The sequence below is a fragment of the Sapajus apella genome, unplaced genomic scaffold (assembly GCF_009761245.1).
Source record: "Sapajus apella isolate SASKATOON/1434 unplaced genomic scaffold, GSC_monkey_1.0 scaffold97, whole genome shotgun sequence".
Classification (NCBI taxonomy): Eukaryota; Metazoa; Chordata; class Mammalia; order Primates; family Cebidae; genus Sapajus; species Sapajus apella.
The window spans coordinates 4739083-4762200 of NW_022437037.1; the positions used below are offsets into that span (position 1 = coordinate 4739083).

The window sequence follows — 23118 nt, forward strand, 5'->3', positions numbered from 1 at the left end:
CAGTGCAAAGAAAAATGTCATTCCCAGATACCAAAAACTGACAGGTGAAACACGCACACACAAACACAACCGCACACGGCTGGCACCTTAACTGTTACATCTGGATAATCATTCAAAACAGCTGACTGAATTGCACCCAAGGAACTGGAAAAGTAGAGTTACAAAATGTTGCTTTCTTCAAATGATTAAAATAAAACACATCAAGCCCACATGGTGAGCCAGGAACAGTGCCTGAAGCTGGAGAACCAAAATGAACAAAAATACAGCCTAAACTTGCACTGTTTAAACCTAAACCTGGGGGTTTATAGTCTGGAAGAATGAGAAGGAGCCTGGGTAACACGGTGAGACCCCCATCTCTACAAAAAATTTTTAAAAATTATCTGGGCATGCTGTTGTACCACTGCACTCCAGCCTGGGTGTAAGAGCATGACTCCGCCCCCCCCCCACCCCCAATAAAGAATGAGAGGGGACAGGTATGCTAGCAACAGCTAATGCAAAGACATGGAGATATCCAAGAATCAGGTGGATTTGTGCTGCTTGAGGGCGAGGTGGGAATGGGTGGGGCACAAGGAAACTGGAGCTGGTGAGGGACGAAACTAGCTAGCCCAGGGATAGATCACCCAAAGCTTTGAAGGCTGAACTTAGGAGTTTAGACTCTCCAGCAGGCACAGTAGGACTTGGAAGAGGAAATGGCTCCAACAGCCTAGATGAGACAAAATAGGCACAGAAGGGAAGAATTTTAGGGACATTGAACAAACACAATCAACTAGTGTGTGAGTGGCTGATTGGATGTGGAGGCTGGGAGGAAGGTATGACGGAGAGGGAAGATTCCAGATTGACTTTCAGGTTCTGCTTCCTGGGATTAAACAGAAAATCCAGATAAGAAAGAGCCACGGCTTGGGGTGAAAATTAAATGTCGATCTGACATGTTGAATGAGGGACTGGCATGTCCAGAAGAGAGCTGGAAACACGGAACGATTCAGAACTCAAGGCGGGCAGCGAGTGAGTAGGTGGATCTGAAGCAACAGCCGAGGATCAGAATGCCAAAGACGACGGCGATGCTGCACAGAATTAGCAAAGAGGACCTGGCTCAGGAAGCAGAGCCCGGAAAGGACCATGGGGGTGAGCCGGAGAGGGCATGAGCGCATCACAGGGAAGAGAAAATTTCAGTGGAAATGGAATTATTCTCACGGAAAATTTGCTGCCTCCTGAGAGGTAACAGTCATAGATGAGGGTTCTAGCCCCAGCAAAGGGAATTCACAGGGACAGGCCCCCAAATATTTCAAGTTTTAGTCATTTGCCTGTAAAACGCAGATATAATCTGATTTTCTAATTTCAGTCAGGATCATGCAAAATGGGGAAGCGTCAACTCAAATATAAAAATATAAAGCTAGGCCGGGCGCGGGGGGACTCACACCTGTAATCCCAGCACTTTGGGAGGACGAGGCAGGTGAATCACCTGAGGTCAGGAGTTCGAGACCGGCCTGGCCAACATGGGGAAACTCCATCTCTACTGAAAACACAAAAAAGTTAGCCAGGCGTGGTGGCAGCTGCCGGTAGTCCCAGCTACTCAGGAGGCTGAGACAGGAGAATCACTTGAACCCGGGAGGCGGAGCCAAGATCACACCACAGCACTCCAGCCTGGGCAACAGAGACTCCAGTTTCTCACACACACACACACACACACACACACACACACACACACACACACATATAAAGCTAGTATTTAATCCCATCACATGCTTGTGCAATCTATTCAATGTCTTACTCCAGACTGTTTTTTGTTTGTTTTGAGACGGAGTTGTGCTCTTTCACCCAGGCTGGAGTGCAGTAGTGCCATCTCAGCTTGCTGCTGCCTCCCAGGCTCAAGCGATCCTCCCACTTCATCCTCCTGAGTAACTCGCCACCATGCCCTGGCTAATTTTTGTATTTTTTGTAGAGAGGAGGTCTCACTATGATACCCAGGCTGGTCTCAAATTCCTAGGCTCAAGCGATCCTCTGCCTTGGCCTCCCAAAGTGCTGGGATTACAAGTATGAGCCACCGCCTCCGGTCCGCCTTTTTTTTTTTTTTTTTAAACCACTTTACTGAGATATGATTGAGCTTTTGGCCAGGCGAGGTGGCTCATGCCAGTAATTCCAGCACTTTGAGAGGCCCAGGTGGGTGGATCACCTGAGGCCAGGAGTTTGAGACCAGCCTGACCAACATGGTGAAACCCCCATCTCTACTAAAAATACAAAATTAGCCGGGCATGGTGGCTGGCACCTGTAATCCCAGCTACTTGGGAGGCTGAGGGAAGTGGGAGAATTGCTTGAACCCGGGAGGCAGAGGTTGCAGTGAGCCGAGATCACACCACTGCACGCCAGCATGGACGACAGAATGAAACTTCATCTCAAAAAATTAAATCAAAAATAATCAGTGTAAAACGCTTGTCTTTATAACTAATACTTTTTTATATTTAAAGTTGATTCTCATATATATTCCATAAAGCCCTAGATTTCACTTTAAGAAGTGCTAGGTTATTTATGTTATCTATAAAGTCAAGGGCTATCAAGTACGCTACTGGCGTAAACAAGACTGCAGATCGCTTTAAAGTACTTGAGAGAACAAATATACACACAGTTCAAGCTACGATTACAAATCATTGAGAGCAAGACTTCTTTCAGGCCCTCTGCTTATCAGTAACCCTTTGTGGATCTCGTTTCACAGCAATCATATATATATATTTTAATGATAAACAATTAGTAGGGCATCATGGCACATGCTTGTAGTCCCAGCTACTAGGGAGGCTGAGGCATGAGAATCACTTGAGCCCAGGAGTTCAAGGCTGCAGTGAGCCATGATCAGGCTACTGCTCTCCAGCCTGGGCATTAAAGCAAGACCCTGTCTCAAAACACAAAAAAACAAAAACATAAACACCCTTCCCTCTATTTAAAAGCCCTTTCCCAGCTGGGTGCAGTGGCTCACACCCATAATTCCAGCACTTTGGAAGGCTGAGGTGGGCAGATCACTTGAGGGCAGGAGTTTGAGACCAGCCTGGCCAACATGGTGAAACTCTGTCTCTACTAAAAATACACAATTAGCCAGGCGTGGTGGCACGCACCTATAATCCCAGCTACTTGGGAGTCTGAGGCAGGAGAATCACTTGAGCCCGGGAGGTGGAGGTTGCAGTAAGTCGAGATTGGGCCATTGCACTCCAGCCTGGGCAAAAAGAGCAAAACTCCACCTAAAGAAAAAAAAAAAAAAAAAAGCCCTCCCCCTGTATGATTTCCCATCATCTCCAAAGCCTTGCTTATTTTCAGCAGTCATAGGTGCCACCTTGAAAACTTGCTAAGAGGATATGCTCTTAGGTTTCATTCCTGGCCTGTTAACAACCTGACTACATATTTCCCCCCCCCGCCCCCGTCATGTCACTTTGCATTCAAACTGATGTATGCTATACAAAGCAAGAGCTTTCCATAGCACAGCCCTTACAAGCAACAAAAAAAGCCCATCTACATTTGAATTGAGTCCACCTTAAGAATTACTGGCCTCAATCCAACAATATGTTTTTCCATAAAGTTATCTGTATTCAAGACCATCCTACAAGCTATAACAAAGCATTTACCAAGATGACAGAGTCCAAATAAGATAGAAGATCTTAAAAATAAAAACCTGACTCTGTAACAATAAGCTAGTGCTTGTTTGTGACTATAGCAGAGTTCTTTGCATGCTCTATTAAGCCCAAGGATGCCCCTCACTCTTACTATCACATGAATCGCTGCAGCACTGACTTGACAGCAGCTAGAAGAAAATTCAAGACAGATGAAAAACTAATCAACCCACTTACATTCTTGACCAAAATGTGGAAAACTTAATGGGAAAAAAATCCAAATCTTAAAAGGACTCCTTTGTGAGCAAATATTATAAATGGCTCTTTAAAAACAGCCTTTGCTACTTTGGGGATGGTATCATCAAAAATGCATGCCTTCCTGCTTGATGTCACATCACAGTCGTTCTGGGGACCCCTCTGCCCTCTTAAAAATCATTGAGAACCAGCCAGGCACGGTGGCTGATGCCTGTAATCCCAGCATTTTGGGAGGCTGAGGCAGGCAGATCACTTGAGAACAGGAGTTCAAGACCAGCCTGGCCAACATGGTGAAAACTCATCTCTACAAAACAAAAATAAAAACAAAGATTAGCCAGGGGGTGGTGACACATGCCTGTAGTCCCAGCTACTTGGGAGGCTGAGGCACAAGAATCACCTGAACCCAGGAGGGAGAGGTTGCAGTGAGCCGAGACTGCACCACTGCACTCCAGCCTGGGCTACAGAGTGAGTGAGACTCTATCTCAAAAAAAAAAAAAAAAAAAAAAAAAAAATCACTGAGAATCCCAAAGAGATTTTGTGTGAGTGAGTTACACCTACCAATATTTACTCAATCAGAAATTGAAAATGGGGAGATTTTTTTTAAAGTATTTATTCATTTTAAAAGGCAATAAATCCATTACATGTTAATGGAAATAGCATGTTTTTTATTTTTAAAAACCATACTTTCCAAAACAAAAAATAGAAGAATGGCACCGTGTTACATTTTTGCACATCTCTTTCAAGTCTGGTTTAATAGAAGACAGCTGGATTATCACAGTCTTCTGCATTCAATCTACTACGATTCTTTACTTTGGTTGAAGTATGTGAAAAAACACAACTTCACACAGATACCCAGCTAGAAAATGAAGGAGTGCTTCAATACCCTTTTTAGATCAGTACAGCTTTGATACCACACCAAAACTTGACAAATTGTAGCTTCTTGAAGGCTAGTTGCAACATGAAATCTGAAACCACAGAGATGAAGTTTTCATACTCAGCTACAGTAAGATCCACTGGTCCATGTTACATTTTGAATGGATCTTCTACCTGCTTACGATCGTGTAAATTATTCATTGACCATTTAGAAAATATTATCTCTCTGATATATGCAGATCTTCCAACTATTGAAACATTTCTTATAAAATATTTTTTTGAATCACATTTGTTTATCTCAGTACCAATCTCATCTTTTCTGAGGAGTCTTTAAATATTTGGAAGCTGTCAGATTCACAGTGGATATACAATTTCCCCAAATTCTAATTTTCACTTTAAAGCGAGAATTTTATCATTGGCAACAAACATTGCCAGCTGTTTCCCTGAAGTGACAGGCTCACTTCATTTATTTTTGAGAAAATGTTTGCCAAATACGCAAGAGCTTGTCTGTCAATCATTCTCTGAATTAAAAATAGTGTTCCATGAAAAAAGCAGCTAGTTTCAGCTTACAACTCAGGGTCATGTATTTTGGTCTGCACTAAAGTGCTTCTCATCTTGCTACACATACTACTAAAATGATGTATCTTCAAGGTAGAGATTTAATAAAATGATTAATCTTTACTGTTTCACTGAGAACATTTCTAGTAAAACTGAAATTTTTTTAAAAAAACAGCTAATAGTGAAGAATATAGCAGTTATCAGTGCAATTTGGAGTCACAACCTTGATTCAATTCATGCTAAAGCATCAGTTCTACCCAGCATTCCTTTTGTGCCACTGGTGCCAATGTCAACACAGTTAAAACCTTGTAAACTCCATGAGAAGCTTTCAGGAACCTCTAGAGGTCCAGGGACCATACTTTGAGAACCACTGTCATATAATATATACGCTCAAATTTATATTTTCAGGTCGGGTGTGGTGGCTCACAGCTGTAATCCCAGCACCTTGGGAGGCTGAGGCAGGCGCATCATCTGAGGTGAGGAGTTCGAAACCAGCCTGGCCAATATGATGAAACCCCATCTCTACTAAAAATACAAAAATTACTTCCTGGTCAAATGTAGTGGCTCATGGCTATAATCCTAGCACTTTGGGAGGCTGAGGTGAGTGGATCACGTGAGGCCAGGAGCTCAAGACCAGCCTGGCCAACATAGTGAAACCCTATCTCTACAAAAATTAAAAAAAAAAAAAAAAAAGCCAGGTATGATGTGGGTGCCTGTAATCCCAGCTACTAAGGAGACTGAGGCAAGATAATCGTTTGAACCTGGGAAGCAGAGGTTGCAGTGAGCCAGGATCATGTCATTGCACTCCAGCATGGGCAACAGAGTGAGACTTCTGTCTCAAAAAAATAAATAAAAGCTGGGCATGGAAACCCTTGCCTGTAATTCTAGCTATTTAGGAGGCTGAGCCAGGAGAATCACTTGAACCCGCCAGGCAGAGGTTGCAGTGAGCCGAGATCCTGTCATTGCACTCCAGCCTGGGCAACAGAGCGAGACTCCATCTCAAAAAATAATTAAATAAATAAAATAAAAATTCTATTTCAAAGTTGCACGTTCTAAACATTAAGAAACTCAGAAAACAATGTTTATTTTATAAGTGTGCTGTGTATATATACTGCTATAGTTTGGATGTTTGTCCCCCTCAAACCTCATGTTGAAATTTGATCCCCAATGTCAGAGGTGGGGCCTAATGGGAGGATTTGGGTCATGGCGGGGGGATCCTTCATGAATACCTCGGTGCCGTCCTTGACGGAATGAGTGAGTCCTTGGTCTAACAGTGCCCGCCAGCTGGTTGTTAGAAAGAGCCCAGCACCACCCCCTTCTCTATTGCGCCCTCTCTGGCCATGTGATCTCTGCCCAAGCTGGCCCCCCTTCACCTTCTACCATCATTGGAGCAGCCTGTGGCCCTCTCCGGATGCAGATGCCTCATCTTGCTTTTTTAAGATGGTGTCTCGCTCTGTTGCCAGGCTGGAGTGCAATGGCATGATCTTGGCTCACTGCAACCTCTGCCTTCCGGGTTCAACTGATTCTCCTGTCTCAGGCTGCCGAGTAGCTGGGATTACAGGCGCGCACCACTACGCCGACTGCGACGCCAAGCTAATTTTTGTATTTTTAGTGGAGATGGGGTTTCACCATGTTGGCCAGGATGGTCTCGATCTCTTGCCCTCGTGATCCGCCCACTCCAGCCTCCCAAAGTGCTGGGATTACAGGCGTGAGCCACCGCCTCCTGCCATATTTTTTGCTTTATAAATTACCTAGCCTCGGGCACTCCCATAGAAGCACCACTCAACAGATTACAACCCATACTTTCAACTAGTAACTCTAAAATTGCCACGAGGACTACAAATGGATTTTTCCAAGCTGTTGGTTACAACCTGGTAGTACCTTTCAGAATCCCTGCTAAAGCACTCACCTGACATCACACTGCCTCTTGACCTTACACTCTCCCTTGACCTTCCTTACACTCCCCCTTGACCTTGACCTCACACTGCTCCTTAAATTCAAACCAAAGGTTTGTGCCAGGTGCTGTTAGCTATGAGACACAGAATAAGCTGAAGAGTTGAATGAGGAAAGTGTTATTGTGTTAATATGCAATTGCCATATTTTACAATTATTCTCAGGTCCAGTTTTAGGTACTATGCTCTGATTAAGCTCTTTTATACATTGAAAATTAAGTTAGAATAGGCATGGGCTATGGCACTGGTTTGGGTCATTAAACCTTCATAAGTTTAAAAAAAAAAATCTTGCCTTCACAAATCTGTTAACAAAAACCTAACAATTGGTGTTAAGACTGGTCTTTCTAGGTCAATGTAATGTCTAATGACTATTCTTGCTTATTCAAGTAGTCTTCTGGCAGGGCGTGGTAGCTTATGCCTGTAATCCCAGCACTTTGGGAGGCCGAGGCCAGTAGACCACTTTAGGTAAGAAGTTGGAGACCAGCCTGGCCAACATGTTGAAACCCTGTCTTTACGAAAAATACAAAAAAATTAGCTGACCGTGGTGGCACACACCTGTAATTCCAGCTACTTGGGAGGCTGAAGCAGGAGAATCGCTTGCATCCGGGAGGCAGAGGTTGCAGTGAGCCGAGATTACATCACTGCACTCCAGCCTGGGTGACACAGCAAGACTCCGTCTCAAAAAACAAACAAACAAAAAGGTAGTCTTCTGTAACCCTATTTTTTTTTTCCAAATTAAGCAAAAGAGTTGTCACAAGGACTACATTCAGAAAAGCAGTTTACTTTAAGATGAGGAGACCCAAGTCATCCACAAGGAAGTTTTCCTCCAAAGTCTAGGTCAACTTTAATACAGTGTTTTCCTGTAATTAAAAAGTATACTAAACCAGCTGGGCAAGGTGGCTCATGCTTGTAATCACAGCTGCTCGGAGGCTGAGGCAGGAGAATCACTTGAACCTGGGAGGTGGAGGTTACAGTGAGTCAAGATCGAGCCACTGTATTCTAGCCTGGGTGATAGAATGAGACTCCATCTCAAAAAAGAAACAACAACAAAAAGTGTATTAAACCAACATTAATTCAAAATCCCCAGAATAAGCCAATCTAGTAAGAGACTAAGTTGCTAAAATTACTTCTGTGTAAGTGGCACAGACTCCAGGAAAGGGGGTCCTGAGGCCAGTCCCCCTCTACATGCAAATCTCTCTCCTTCTGCATTGAATCATTCACCCACTGAAGGGAATTATCTCTTCCACACTACTGAGACTACTTCGGTCTGTGCTATCTAGACTACTATTTTCAGATACTCTAGTTTTTTTTTTTTTTTTTTTTTTTTTTTTTTTAATAAATTCACCTTCCTGAGGACTTAGACATTTTAAGAAGCAGGCCTTAAATGGCTCTGTTTAAACAGAATCCCTTAGGATGATTTTACTTGCATTAGCTTCCTCAAATCTTGAAAGAAAATCTGTCAGTTGGTATAGATTTACTCAAAGTGTAACTGTAAGAAAATCTCCATTTAAAATGTTTTTTAAAAATCAATATTAAAGAAGCTGCACTTATAGAAACAAAGTTTTATTAAACGTTACAGGCCAGGCACGGTGGCTCATGCCTGTAAATCCCAGCACTTTGGGAGGCTGAGGTGGGTGGATCACCTGAGGTCAGGAGTTCGAGACCAGCCTGGCCAACATGGGGTAACCCTGTCTCTACTAAAAATACAAAAATTAGGCCGGGCGCGGTGGCTCAAGCCTGTAATCCCAGCACTTTGGGAGGCCGAGGCGGGTGGATCACGAGGTCAACAGATCGAGACCATCCTGGTCAACAAGGTGAAACCTCGTCTCTACTAAAAATACAAAAATTAGCTGGGCACGATGGTGCGTGCCTGTAGTCCCAGCTACTTGGGAGGCTGAGGCAGGAGAATTGCTTGAACCCAGGAGGCGGAGGTTGCGGTGAGCTGAGATCGTGCCATTGCACTCCAGTCTGGGCAACAACAGCGAAACTCCGTCTCAAAAAAAAAAAAAAAAAAAAAAATACAAAAACTAGCCAGGCATGGTGGTGGCGACTTGTAGTCCCAGCTACTTAGAAGTCTGAAGCAGTAGAATCACTGGAACCCAGAAGGTGGAGGTTACAGTGAGAAAAGATTGTGCCACGCACGCCAGCCTGGGCAACAGAACAAGACTCTGCTCAAAAAAATAAAAAAAATAAAAAAAAAATAGCTGGGCGTGGTGGCCTGCGCCTGTAATCCCAGCTACTCAGGAAGCTGAGGCAGGAGGATCACCTGAACCAGGGAGGTGGAGGTTGCAGTGAGCTGAGATTGTGGCACTGCACTCCAGCCTGGGTGACAAAGTGAGACTCTGTCTCAAAAAAGAAAAAGAAACACTTTCCAAACAAAAATGTGCCATTACAAATACCACCTGAAATTATACTTCTTGGGCTTTTAACAAAGAGTTTAATTTCCATGGACAAATTGAGAATATTAAAAGTAGAAAAAGAACTAAAAATTAAAATTAGAATTAAAAAAGTAGAAATACTCAAATATCTTTTTCAACCTAAAAGTGATGAAAAGGGATTACTCAAAAGTGACTTCATTGCTTGCCCACAAAAAGAATAAAATGGCAGGTGTGGTGGCTCATGCCTGTAATCCCAGCACTTTGGATGGCCGAGGACAGCGGATCACCTAAGGTTAGGAGTTCGAGACCAGCCTGACCAACATGGAGAAACTCTGTCTCTACTAAAATGCAAAATACACAAGGTGTGGTGATGTATGTAATCCCAGCTGTAATCCCAGCTGCTTGGGAAGCTGAGGCAGGAGAATCATTTGAATCCGGGAGGCAGAGGTTGTGGTGAGCCGAGATCATACCATTGCACTCCAGCCTGGGGGACAAGAATGAAACTCCATCTCAAAAAAAAAAAGAAAGAAAAAGAATAAATAAAATATGAAAGGCAGAATTGGAAGGTTTTTTTTTCTTTTGTTGTTTTTCTTGCAAACACTATGGTAATTTAGGAATAGAAGATTTATTTCAAGGATCACAGATACCTTATGTTTTGAAAACAGGAAAGGCACAGATTCCACAAAATCATATATTCATCTGCTGTTTCTGAGACTGGTTTTTGAATCAGGGTGGTGTGCTCCCTGGGTTGAAAATGCCTCCCTCCTACAGCAGGAGCCTGTGAAGTGACTGACAAAAAGGGGCTCCAGCACCACACTGCCCTGGTTGTACGTTCAAGTTAATACAACAGATTTTAATTAAGGAGAAAAAGCACACAAAATGAAAGGTCTTACTGAATCCAAATCTCATTAAAATGCAATTCTACAACTAACCATTAAAAACATGTACAGGCTGGACGTGGTGGCTCACGCCTGTAATCCTAGCACTTTAGGAGGCCAAGGCGAATGGATCACTTGAGGTCAGGAGTTCAAGACCAGCCTGGCCAATATGGCGAAATCCCATCTCTACTAAAAACATAAAAAACACTAGCGACACATGGTGGCATGCACCTGTAATCCCAGCCACTTGGGAGGCTGAGGCAGGAGAATCGCTTGAATCTGGGAGGCAGAGGTTGCAGTGAGATGAGATGGTGCCATTGCACTCCAGCCTGGGCGACATAGCAAGACTCCATCTCAAATAAATAAATAAAATAGAAACAAGTACAAGCTTAGGCTTAATTGTTATAATTAGTCATAAGTCTGTTTCTGTTGTAGAAATGAAAATACTAAGGAATTACTTTGTGTTCATGGTTCTTTCTAGTTGTATTCTAAACATAATAGATACGAATGTAAGTAAACATATTAGAAAAAATGTATGTGTGGGTTAAAAAAATAAAACTTAGTGGGCCGGGCACGGTGGCTCAAGCCTGTAATCCCAGCACTTTGGGAGGCCGAGGCGGGTGGATCACGAGGTCAAGAGATCGAGACCATCCTGGTCAACATGGTGAAACCCCGTCTCTACTAAAAATACAAAAAATTAGCTGGGCATGGTGGCACGTGCCTGTAATCCCAGCTACTCAGGAGGCTGAGGCAGGAGAATTGCCTGAACCCAGGAGGCGGAGGTTGCGGTGAGCCGAGATCGCGCCATTGCACTCCAGCCTGGGTAACAAGAGCGAAACTCCGTCTCAAAAAAAAATAAATAAAAATAAAAAAATAAAACTTAGCTGAAGTTTAGGAGGCAGCTGCATAGGGATGAAGTTAATGACAGAAACAATGTGGAGGCCAGGTGCGGTAGCTCATGCCTATAATCCCAGCACTTTGGGAAGCTGAGGAAGGAGGATCACTTGAGCCGGGGAGGTCAAGGCTGCAGACAGCTGCGATCACGCCACTGCACTCCAGCCTGGGCAACAGAGTGAGATTCTGTATTTTTTAAAAATGCAGAAAGATACACAGAATACAAAATGTTGCATTTTCATAATTTTTATAACAATAATTGCATTGTGTAAAAGGGCATGAAGGAGGCTGACGTTGGCTGTGCAACAGTGGAAGGGCACAGAAAGTAGAAGATTCCAGGCTAGTGAATGCAGGGGTGCTCTCAGCCAAATGTGTTCTGAAATGAAGAGACGGGGGGAAACTGTAACCTGTAGAAAAAGTACCCAAATTTTGACTGTGCTAGAGTCTGAGCAGATGAGATTAGGAGGGGAAACTGTTATGGAATGCATTCCTTTAAGAGGCAGCAATAAACTTCTAGCCTATTTCGATGTTCTTAGAACACCGTAGTCACTTTCAGTTCCTCTCTGTTTCTATGGGTGCAGTAAAAGCAACAAACAAAAACAAACATCTCTAACTGCCCCAAACATGCTGAGTGAAAGACACTGTAAAGAATATGATTTTCAGTATGATTTTCAGGCTCATGCCTCTAATCCCAGCACTTGGGGAGGCCGAGGTGGGTGGATCACCGCAAGGAGTTCAAGACCAGCCTGGCCAACATGGTAAAACCCGTCTCCACTAAAAATACAAAAAATTAGCCAGGCGTTGTGGTGCACGCCTGTAATCCCAGCTACTCAGGAGGCTGAGGGAAGAGAATCACCTGAACCTGGGAGGTGGCAGTTGCAGGGAGCCGAGATCACGCTACTGCACTACAGCCTGGGTGACAGAGTGAGACTGTCTCGAGAAAACACACACACACACACACACACACACTCCTAATTCCTGCTGGGTGTCATGGCTCATGCCTGTAATTCCAGCACTTTGGGAGGCCGAGCAGGAGGATCACTTGAGCCCAGGAGTTCAAGACCAGCCTGGGCAACATGGCAAGACCTAGTCGGTACAAAAAATAAAAATAAAAATTAGTTGGGCATAGTGTCACGTGCCTGTGTCCCAGCTACTTGGGAGATGGAAGGATCACCTGAGCCCAGGGAGGTCGAGGCTGCAGTGAGCCATGATTGTGCCATTGCGCTCCAACCTGGGCAACAGAGTGAGAGACTGGTTCAAAAAACGAGCCAAAAAAAAAAAAAATCAAAATTTTTAAATAGTTTAAAAATTACTCCTCCAGATAGTTATTGTCAACTAACTCGAAGAGGGAGAGTTTTAGGCATAATGAAGTGATAAAATTAGTCTTAGGAGGATGGATATAACTTGTAACTGTGTTGGGCTGCATCAATGCTAATGAAAGAAGCTAACCTCAGAAAGCAAAATCTTGCTCTTTATAATTTAAAAAATGCTCCATTTCATTGTGACAGAAAGCAAGAAGAGCTTATTCAAGCCGTAATTGTAAGACGCCCCTCTTTAATACAAACATTCAGTATCCTCAGTGCCTGGCTTCAACCCGGAAATGGAATGTACTGGTTCATTTCCGGCCGGTGTCTACAGCCACACACCCCTGGCCACACCCCCGACCGCGCCCGATCTCATTTCCTGATTCCTATGCAGAGACTGGACAACCAAGGCTGTCTAAATATGAATTGGTCTCTTTCCCAAGCTTGATCAATCAGCAGGTGCAAAGGTTCAGCCAGCTTCCCTGCCTCTAGCTGTCCTGAATTCTTTTCAGCCCTGGATAACCAACTGTGCCTCTCAAGCTTCCCATACTAGTCTCCACAGGTGATTCTCTCTCCCCAGAAAACAAGTTCAAGGCTGATCCAGGAAAGGAAGAAAAGACGATGATGGAGAGAGGAAGAAATCTCACTCTAAATACCAGGGAGAACTTTGAATGCAACCCAAAGACTGAAGAAGAAAGAAGTATACAAGCTAAATTATTAATGAGAAGAAAAAGCCAGATTTTTAAAGTCCTGACTTATTTCTAAACTCTATAAATATTTCCAAGTTGGAGGGGGCCGTGGTAGAGTGGGTGCAAAATATTACAGGAAGAAAATGTTTCAGGCCCTGGCGTCTGAAACTTAGCACCAATGAGGAAGATTTTCCACTAAAATACTTGCCAATTAACTCACTTCCCATTTTCAGATGGCTCTGCAAACACATAGGTGATGTCCCTTTCTAAGAGAAGGGATCACAATTCTCAACCCCACTGCCACAGCTGAGCATCTGACTCAAGGACTTGCATGAAAAACTCTCTGGGAATAGGTGCTAGAGCTAAAAGGTAAAAATTGCTAAGAGGGACCGGGTAAGGTGGCTCATGCCTATAATCCTAGCACTTTGGGAGGCCAAGGTGAGCAGATCACTTGAGGGCAGGAGTTTGAGACCAGCCTGGTCAACATGGTCATCTCTACTAAACCTCCTCTCTACTAAAAATACAAAAATTAGCCAGGCGTGGTAGCACACACCTGTAATCCTAGCTACTGAGGAGGCTGGGGCAGGAGAATCCATTGAACTCAGGAGGTGGAGGTTGCAGTGAGCCAAGACTGCACCACTGTACTCCAGCCTGGGTGATAAAGTGAGACTCCATCTCAAAAAAAAAAAAAAAAAAATATTGCTAAGAGGCAATTTTTGTCCATGTGCATGCCAAATTAGGGGAAAAACACTAGTCTGCAGAGATGAAGAGGAAAGCAGATACAAGACATTATTACCCCCATACGTTCAAAATGGATGTACCTGTGGGCTTTCCACTGGCTGATTCAAGTCCCTTGTGAGACTGACCTGTTCATTCAGCCACCGGTTCTGTAAGATATCCCTTGAGACACGCCCTTAGCTGAGCATCTTGGCTGACAGTCCAGCAGTTATCCCCCACCCATCCCATCTTCCCTTTGGCAGAGCACCTGTCTTATTACAAGATCACTTTCTCCATCTCTCTTGCAGCACAGACACGGGTATGTGACATTACCCTGGCTAACCAGATGTAGGGGATATCTACTAAACAGGCACTAAGAAAAGTTTCCTCCCAGCCGGGCGCAGTGGCTCACGCCTGTAATCCCAGCACTTTGGGAGGCCGAGGCGGGTGGATCACGAAGTCAAGAGATCGAGACCATCCTGGTCAACATGGTGAAACCCCGTCTCTACTAAAAAAATACAAAACATTAGCTGGGCATGGTGGTGCGTGCCTGTAATCCCAGTTACTCAGGAGGCTGAGGCAGGAGAATTGCCTGAACCCAGGAGGCGGAGGTTGCGGTGAGCCGAGATCGCGCCATTGCACTCCAGCCTGGGTAACGAGCGAAACTCCGTCCAAAAAAAAAAAAAAAAAAAAAAAGAAAAGTTTCCTCCCTAATAAACCCGGCTGCTTTTTGTATTTTTAGTAAAGGTGGGGTTTCACCATGTTGGGCAGGCTGGTCTTGAACTACTGGCCTGAAGTGATCGGCCCGCCTCGGCCTCCCAAAGTGCTGGAATTACAGGCATGAGTCACCATGCCCAGCTCCTTCCTCTTCCTTACTTGACTTGGTCATAGCTACCTGTGATGCCTGGAATGGCAGAGCCAGAGGTGGAAAGCACCTGACTTTTTGATGACGATTTCTCAGCTATTTATTACTGAACTGAGTGAGACACCAACCTGGAATTTCCCCATCTCTGGACTCCTTGTGATGTGAGATAGAAAACGTGCCCTTATTGTCTAAGCCACTTTTCTTTGGGTCTTTTTTTGTCTCCTTCCAAAATGTTGCTATAATTCAACCATTCTTATTGAGAGCTGACTCTGAGCCAAGTTCTGTACTAGGCACTGGAATGAGGGCAGGGAACAGCAGAGTGCTAATGGATGTTATGCTAAAAGAGCCGCAGAAACGCAGAACTGCAGGGCTCAAATACACATGGGATTAGGGAAGGCCTTTCAGAGGAAGGGATTTCTAAGATGAGATGAGAAGAGTAAGTCAACATCAGCCAAGCCAAACAGAGAGAAGAGATGGAAGGCGGAAAAGCAAGAGACATTCTAGGCAGATGGAGGGGAATGCACAAAGGCCTGAGGAAGGAAAGAACATGGCAAGTTGAAGGGAATGGAAGATATTCAGTGTACCTGGAATGTGGGAGACAGCGGGAGAGGGAGGGGCCAGAGCAGTCAGGGCCCTGGAGACCACAGCCGGGATTTCCTAGGACTAGTGATGAGTTTTCACCAACCAACTCAGTTTTGAGATGAGTTTCTCGTCTCAAAATCCCTTTTTCTCTCTAAGCCTTCTTTGTGACTTACAGCCTGTGTTTTAAAAAAATTTTAATGAGGTTTGGAGATGTAATCATTCTGAAAAGAGATTTTTACTATTACTATAGGAAGTCCTCTATCCCACTAAGAAGAGAAACCTAATTTTTGAGAAAAATCAAAAGCTTTATGGACCAATACTGTCTTCTATTTAAGTCAATAAGTTAGATTCAGAAGTTCTAAATTTCATCTTCCCAACATTCCTAAGCAAGGGTGTGTAACATAACAGCTTTGGACTTGAAGCCTGGATACCTAGGTTCAAATTCTGATGCTAACAGTTGTAAGTCATATTATGTTGGGCAAGATCTTTTCTTTCTTAAGCCTCAGTTTCCTCACCTGGCAAATGGGAGAAAATCCTTCCCAATCTCACACAGTTTATTTAAAAAATAAAATGACATACAATATACACAAATACAAGATTTTGTTATTTGAACTGTTAATACCAAATCATGAAATATGATTGATTTTAGTTCTACATTCCGAAAACAGTTGATGACTTGGCATTGACATTCTCAGAACAGGAATCAAAATGATAGAACAAAATTGACAGCAAGGAATAATGAGACACAAAGGCTGGGTTTCAAAATAACTTACTGAGTTAAATACCAGGACAGGGGTCATATGACTATCTTAATGCAGGCCCATGGTTCCTTATTTGCAAATCAAAAATCAAAAAATTCCTGAACAAGTTTTTTCAAGCTCATCTGGTGACAAACCTCCCCAGAGGTTATTTAATCACTATCTCACTCAATGTAATGATTCATCTATTTTATGGCAGAAATATTATTTAGTGTTACACAGTATATATTTATTGTAGTTTCTTTCTAAATCCCAAAATATCTGGAATTCCAAAACAAAGCTGTCCCCAAAGGCTTTGGATAATGGATTGTAGACCTAATTTCAGGAAATTGGTTGCTCACTGAGACAAGATGATATGATTAATTACGTAGCATAGACAAAAAAATTCTGCTGATATTAGCTGGGCATGGTAGCACGTGCCTGTAATCCCAGCTACTCAGGAGGCTGAGACAGGAGAATTGCCTGAACCCAGGAGGCGGAGGTTGCGGTGAGCCGAGATCGCGCCATTGCACTCCAGCCTGGGTAACAAGAGCGAAACTCCGTCCCAAAAAAAAAAAAAAAAAAAGAAAAGAAAAGAAAATCTAAAAAATCAAAAAAAAAAAAAAAAATTCTGCTGATAAATTATCAGAATTAAGAATTTTTTAAAAAGTTTAAGACATAAAATGAATATGTAGCATGCTATTGTTTTTCAGTATGCCAGCAACAAACAGAATGAAATATTAATAATATTATTACTTATAATGGCATGAAGAATTACAAGTAGACAGACAGAAACAAACATAATAAAACGTATGCAAGAACATAACAGAGCAAAGTATAAACTTGATTAAAACGCATTTGCTAAGGTTTTAATGAATGTGTCCTCCAAAAGTCATGCTGGAACTTAACCTCCAAAGAGATGGTATTAAGAGCTGGTGCCTATGGGAGGTGATTAGGCTATGAAGGCTCCACCTTCATAGATGGGATTAATGCCCTTATGAAAGATGCTTCAGGCCGGGAGCGGTAGCTCACATCTGTAATCCCAGCACTTTGACAGGCTGAGGCAGGCGGATCACGAGGTGAGGAGATCAAGACCATCCTGGCCAACATGGTGAAACCCCGTCTCTACTAAAAATACAGAAGTTAGCTGGGTGTGGTGGTGCACACCTGTAGTGCCAGCTACTCAGGAGGCTGAGGCAGGGGAATTCCTTGAACCTGGGAGGCAGAGGTTGCAGTGAGCCAAGATTGTGCCACTGCACTCCAACCTGGGCAAAGAGTGAGACTCCGTCTCAAAAAACAAAAAAAAAACGAAAGAAAGACTCTTCAGAGAGCTGCTTTTGCTTTTCCATCCCTTCCCTCACGTGACAACGCCTAGACAGCACCATCTGAGGAATGGGCCTTCACTAGTCACTGAACCTGCTGGCAACTTGATCTTGAACTTCCCAGCCTCCAGAACTGTGAGAAAAAAAGTTCTGTTGTTTATAGATTATCCACTCGCAAGTATTTTGTTACAGCAGCACAAATGGACTAAGAAAACGCTAAAGAAAAACAGAATAAATCTAGAAATATACCATGTTCATGGATTAGAAGGCTGCATATTATACATTTGTCAGTCCCTCCCCCCAGGTTAGCTACAGATTCAATGCAGTTCAATTAAAACCCCAACGAGCCTTCCGGAGAATAGAATTCTAAGATTTAAATCAAGATGCAAAGGTCAATTAACGGCCAAAACACTCGTGAAGAAGAACAAGGTAGGAATATTAATTGTACCAGATACTAATTTATTGTAAAGTTAATCAAGAGGCTTCCTGGTATTGGCCAGGAACAAAGGCATAGACAAATACAATGAAGGGAAAGGCCAGGAACAGGTCCATGCAAAAATGACTCTTGATTTAGGATAGACGTAGCTATGTAGAAAACACGCAGAGCCTAATGGCTAAGGATCTGGATTCCGGAACTAGAATAAATTGGTTTGAATGCTGGCTCTTTAGCTACCAGCTATGCCACATGAAGCAAAAAACCTCTGTGTTGCTGTTTCTCATTTCAAAAGTGGATATAAGCAGGACCTAGTCATTGAGTTACTAAAAGGATGAGTAAATTACCTCCTGCTTAGCATATGCCTGGCACATGGTAAGCTCTCAGGAAGTGTTAATGCTATCATTTTAAGGACCATCATCTCCATCATCAATCGATGGGGAAAGAACAAGCTATTCAATAAGAGGTACAGAGATAATTGTCTATCTATTGGAAAAAATGAAATAAAACCTCTACTTTTAAAAATATACAAAAACTTATTCCAGATGGATTAAGAATTAAGAACCTAAATGTAAAAGGCTAGGCTATAAAACTTTTAGGAGACAACATAGGATAATATCTTTGGGATTTTGAGGTAGGAAATGATTTTTAAACAAGACATCAGGGAAAGTGAACATACAAATTACAAACTGGGAGAAGATCTTTGTAACACATATGATCAACAGAGAACTGGTATCTAGAATATAGATAGAACTCCTTCAATTGTTCTATTTTTTATGTTTTTAAGAGACAGGGCCTCATTATGTTGCCCAGGTTGGTCTCGAATTCCTGGGCTCACGCAACCCCCTTGCCTCGGCCTCCCAAAGTGCTGGGATGACAGGCGTGAGCTACTGTGCCTGGCTCAACTGTTCTAAAAAGAGTCAAATAACCTAATAGGAAAAGAGGCAAAAATAAATGAATAAGAATTTTAAGCAGTAGGGGCAGGCACAGTGGCGTACACCTGTAATCCCAGCACTTTGGGAGGCTGAGGCAGGCGGATCACGAGGTCAAGAGATCGAGACCATCCTGGCCAACATAGTGAAATCCCGTCTCTACTAAAATATAAAAATTAGCTGGGCGTGGTGGTGCGCGTCTGTAGTCCCAGCTACTCGGAAAGCTGAGGCAGGAGAATTGCTTGAACCCAGGAGGCAGGGGTTGCAGTGAGCCGAGATCATGCCACTGCACTCCAGCCTGGCACCTGGCCACCTGGCGACACAGCAAGACTCTGTCTCAAAAAAAAAGGAATTTTAAGCAGTAAGTTATATTTAGCTTATTTAGTAACAGGGAAAATGCATATTAAACCACAATGAAATACTATTTCACATCCATCCGTCTGGTAAAAATGTAGAGTCAGATAGCACCAAGTGTTAACAAGGATGTGGTGTAATTGGAACATTCACACACTGCTGGGGACCTCAGAAAACAGGCTGGTTTTACCTAGTAAAGGTGAACCTGTGCCTCTGCATGACGTCCCTAGGTTTAGGATCTAGACAGTGACTCTTGCTCATGTGCACCAACAGACATGCCTAGGAATGTTTATAGCAGCATAATTCATGGTAGAAAAATATTAGAAACGGCCGGGCGCGGTGGCTCAAGCCTGTAATCCCAGCACTTTGGGAGGCCGAGGCGGGTGGATCACGAGGTCAAGAGATCGAGACCATCCCGGTCAACATGGTGAAACCCCGTCTCTACTAAAAATACAAAAAATCAGCTGGGCATGGTGGCACGTGCCTGTAATCCCAGCTACTCAGGAGGCTGAGGCAGGAGAATTGCCTGAACCCAGGAGGCAGAGGTTGCGGTGAGCCGAGATCACGCCATTGCACTCCAGCCTGGGTAACATGAGTGAAACTCCGTCTCAAAAAAAAAAAAGAAAAATATTAGAAACAACCTGCTATGGTTTGAATGTGTGTCCCAAAGTTCATGTGTCAGAAACTTAATCCCAAAGGCAACAATGTTGGGAGATGGGGCCAAGCAAAAGATGGCAGAAGTCTCATGAATGGGGTAATATCATTATCAAAGCAGTGGATTAGTTATTCCAAGAGTGGGCTTGTTACAAAAGGGAGTTGGATGCCCTCTTGCTCTCTTGCCCTCATTAGGTGGCAAAAAGGCCTTCACCTGGGGCCACCACCGTATTCTCGGACTTCCCAACCTCTAGATCCATGAGCCGAATACTTTTCTACTGTTTACAAATTACCCAGTTTTGGTATTCTGTTAGAGCAACACAAAACAGACTAAGACAAACCCACCTTTCCATCTGATTCCATTTGAAGTCCAAAAATAGGCAAAACTAAATAATGTATTTTATTGGTATATTCATATATGATGACACTACATAAATAACAGAATAATATTTTCAATGCAAAATTCTGAACACTCAATTAATCAGGGAAAGGCTTAGAAAGGAACATGATCAGGGAGAAGCCATAAGGAGATTCTGGAATAATATTCCATTATTTCTTTTTCTTTCCTTTTTTTTTTTTTTTTTGATATGGAGTCTCACTCTGTCACCCCGCTGGAGTGCAGTGGCATGATCTTGGCTCACAGCAACCTCCACCTCCCAGGTTCAAGCAATTCTCCTGCCTCAGCCTCTAAAGTAGCTGGGGCTACAGGTGCCTGCCACCAGGCCTGGCTAATTTTTATATTTTTAGTAGAGATGGGGTTTTGCCATGTTGGACAGGCTGGTCTCAAACTCTGACCTCAAGTGATCTACCTACCTCAGCCTCCCAAAGTGCTGGGATTACAGGCGTGAGCCACCGTGTCCAGCCTAATGTTCTATTTCTTAGCCTGGGTGGCATGTACATGGATGTGCATTAAACTGCTATTCTTGTGCATATCATTCTATACATACATATTTTCATATATTCTTTTGTAATATGCTGTAATTATTTAATTGTTAATTTACAATTTGATTGATGGGAAAATCTTCAGTATAAGAAATACTTAAGATCACTTGAGCATCTGCCAATCAGAGATCAAAAACAAAGGTAAAACATTTATGAAAGAAAAACTTAAGTCGATAGAAAAACCTATTACATAAACTACTGAACTGTTAGTTTTCCTTGAATGATGTACCTCTTATTTTCTTCCCATAAAAAATATAAAATGTTTTTCAGAAAATGGGCATCATTTAATACCCAAGTATGGATTGATGATTGATTGCAAAAAAGACGTCACCCTTAGGGGAAAAACTTCTAAAAAAAAAAAAAAAAATCGGGCCGGGCGCGGTGGCTCAAGCCTGTAATCCCAGCACTTTGGGAGGCCGAGGCGGGTGGATCACGAGGTCAAGAGATCGAGACCATCCTGGTCAACATGGTGAAACCCCGTCTCTACTAAAAATACAAAACATTAGCTGGGCATGGTGGCGCGTGCCTGTAATCCCAGCTACTCAGGAGGCTGAGGCAGGAGAATTGCCTGAACCCAGGAGGCGGAGGTTGCGGTGAGCCGAGATCGCGCCATTGCACTCCAGCCTGGGTAACATGAGTGAAACTCCGTCTCCAAAAAAAAAAAAAAAACAACACTATACCGATATAATCCAGAACTACTATCTAAAAGCCAAAAATATTTTTCCTATACTACCAAAGCAATATTGATATGATAAATACTCTTTCAAATGCTCTTAAAAGAGAACACAAACATTACAGTAAGCAATATATGCTGTTTCCACTATATGCCCAAAACACACACACCCATCCATTCTTCCAACAAATATTTTATTCAGCACTTACTATGCCAGATACTATTCTAGAAACTGAGGGCCTCGCAGGGAACAGAAGACACCGATTCTCTATTCTCAGGGAGCTCGCATACTAGTAAATCTTTACAGTATAGTGTTATAAAGAAATATCAAAAAGATTAATTCAAACTTTATATTCCCATGAGGAAAACCAATAGGTCTCTGGATGTGAACATTTTAAAGTTGCTTGATACCTACTAGCAGGAGTGATAATAAAAATATTTAACTACCCATCATCAATAGACTCCCTGTCCAATCAGAAGAGGCCAGCAGTACTGAAGGGCATCCTGGCTAAAAATCCAGCCTCGCCTATTGCCCAGGTCTTTTCTAGAAAAGGTGAACCAGACTGGACAAAGAAAATGTGGCACATATACACCATGGAATACTACGCAGCCATAAAAAATGATGAGTTTGTGTCCTTTGTAGGGACATGGATGAATCTGGAAACCATCGTTCTCAGCAAACTGACACAAGAACAGAAAATCAAACACCGCATGATCTCACTCATAGGTGGGTGTTGAACAATGAGAACACGTGGACACAGGGAGGGGAGCACCACACACTGGGGCCTGTTGTGAGGGATAGGGGAGGAACAGCAGGGGATGGAGAGGGTGGGGGGGGATAACGTGGAGAGAAATGCCAGGTATAGGTGAGGAGGGGATGGAGGCAGCAAACCACCTTGCCATGTATGTACCTATACAACAATCCTGCATGATCTGCACATGTACCCCAGAACCTAAAGTACAATTTAAAAAAATAGAAAAGGTGAACCAATTACATACCCACCAAGAGTATACAAAGATCCCTAACTTGCTGAACCCTGACTAGGACTGAATACTACCATTTGCAAAACAAAAAACTACCAAACAACAAAAAAAATCCACTTTGCTTATTTGGTAGGCGGATTGCCTTTTGTGCATTTATCTGTTTTGCTTTGGAGACAGGGTCTCACTCTGGTGCCTGGACTGGAGCGCAGTGGCACAATTTTGGCTCACTGCAATCTTGACCTCCCAGACGCAGGTGATCCTCTCACCTCAGCCTCCCGAGTAGCTGGGACTACAGGTGCAAGCCACCATGCCCGGCTAAATTTTGTGTCTTTTGTAGAGATGGGGTTTTGCCATATTGCCCAGGCTGGTCTTGAACTCCTGAGCTCACGTAATGCACCTGCCTCGGCCTCCCAAAGTGCATTTATTTGATTATTCACGAAATTAATGTTTTGGACATTTTCATTTGGAATTTGGAATTCCTTTTGTAACTGTTCTCCTCTTAATCTTTTTCCATTTATCTATTAGAAATTTTTTTTTTTTTTTTTTTTTTTT

At 43.1% G+C, this 23118-nt stretch overlaps 1 protein-coding gene across 25 annotated transcripts in view; it reads right to left on the minus strand.

Moving 5' to 3' along the window:
• The window catches only part of FNBP1 (formin binding protein 1), a 169180-nt gene that overhangs the window by 109665 nt on the left and 36397 nt on the right, over window positions 1-23118 (minus strand). The gene's annotated exons all lie outside the window — the stretch shown is intronic.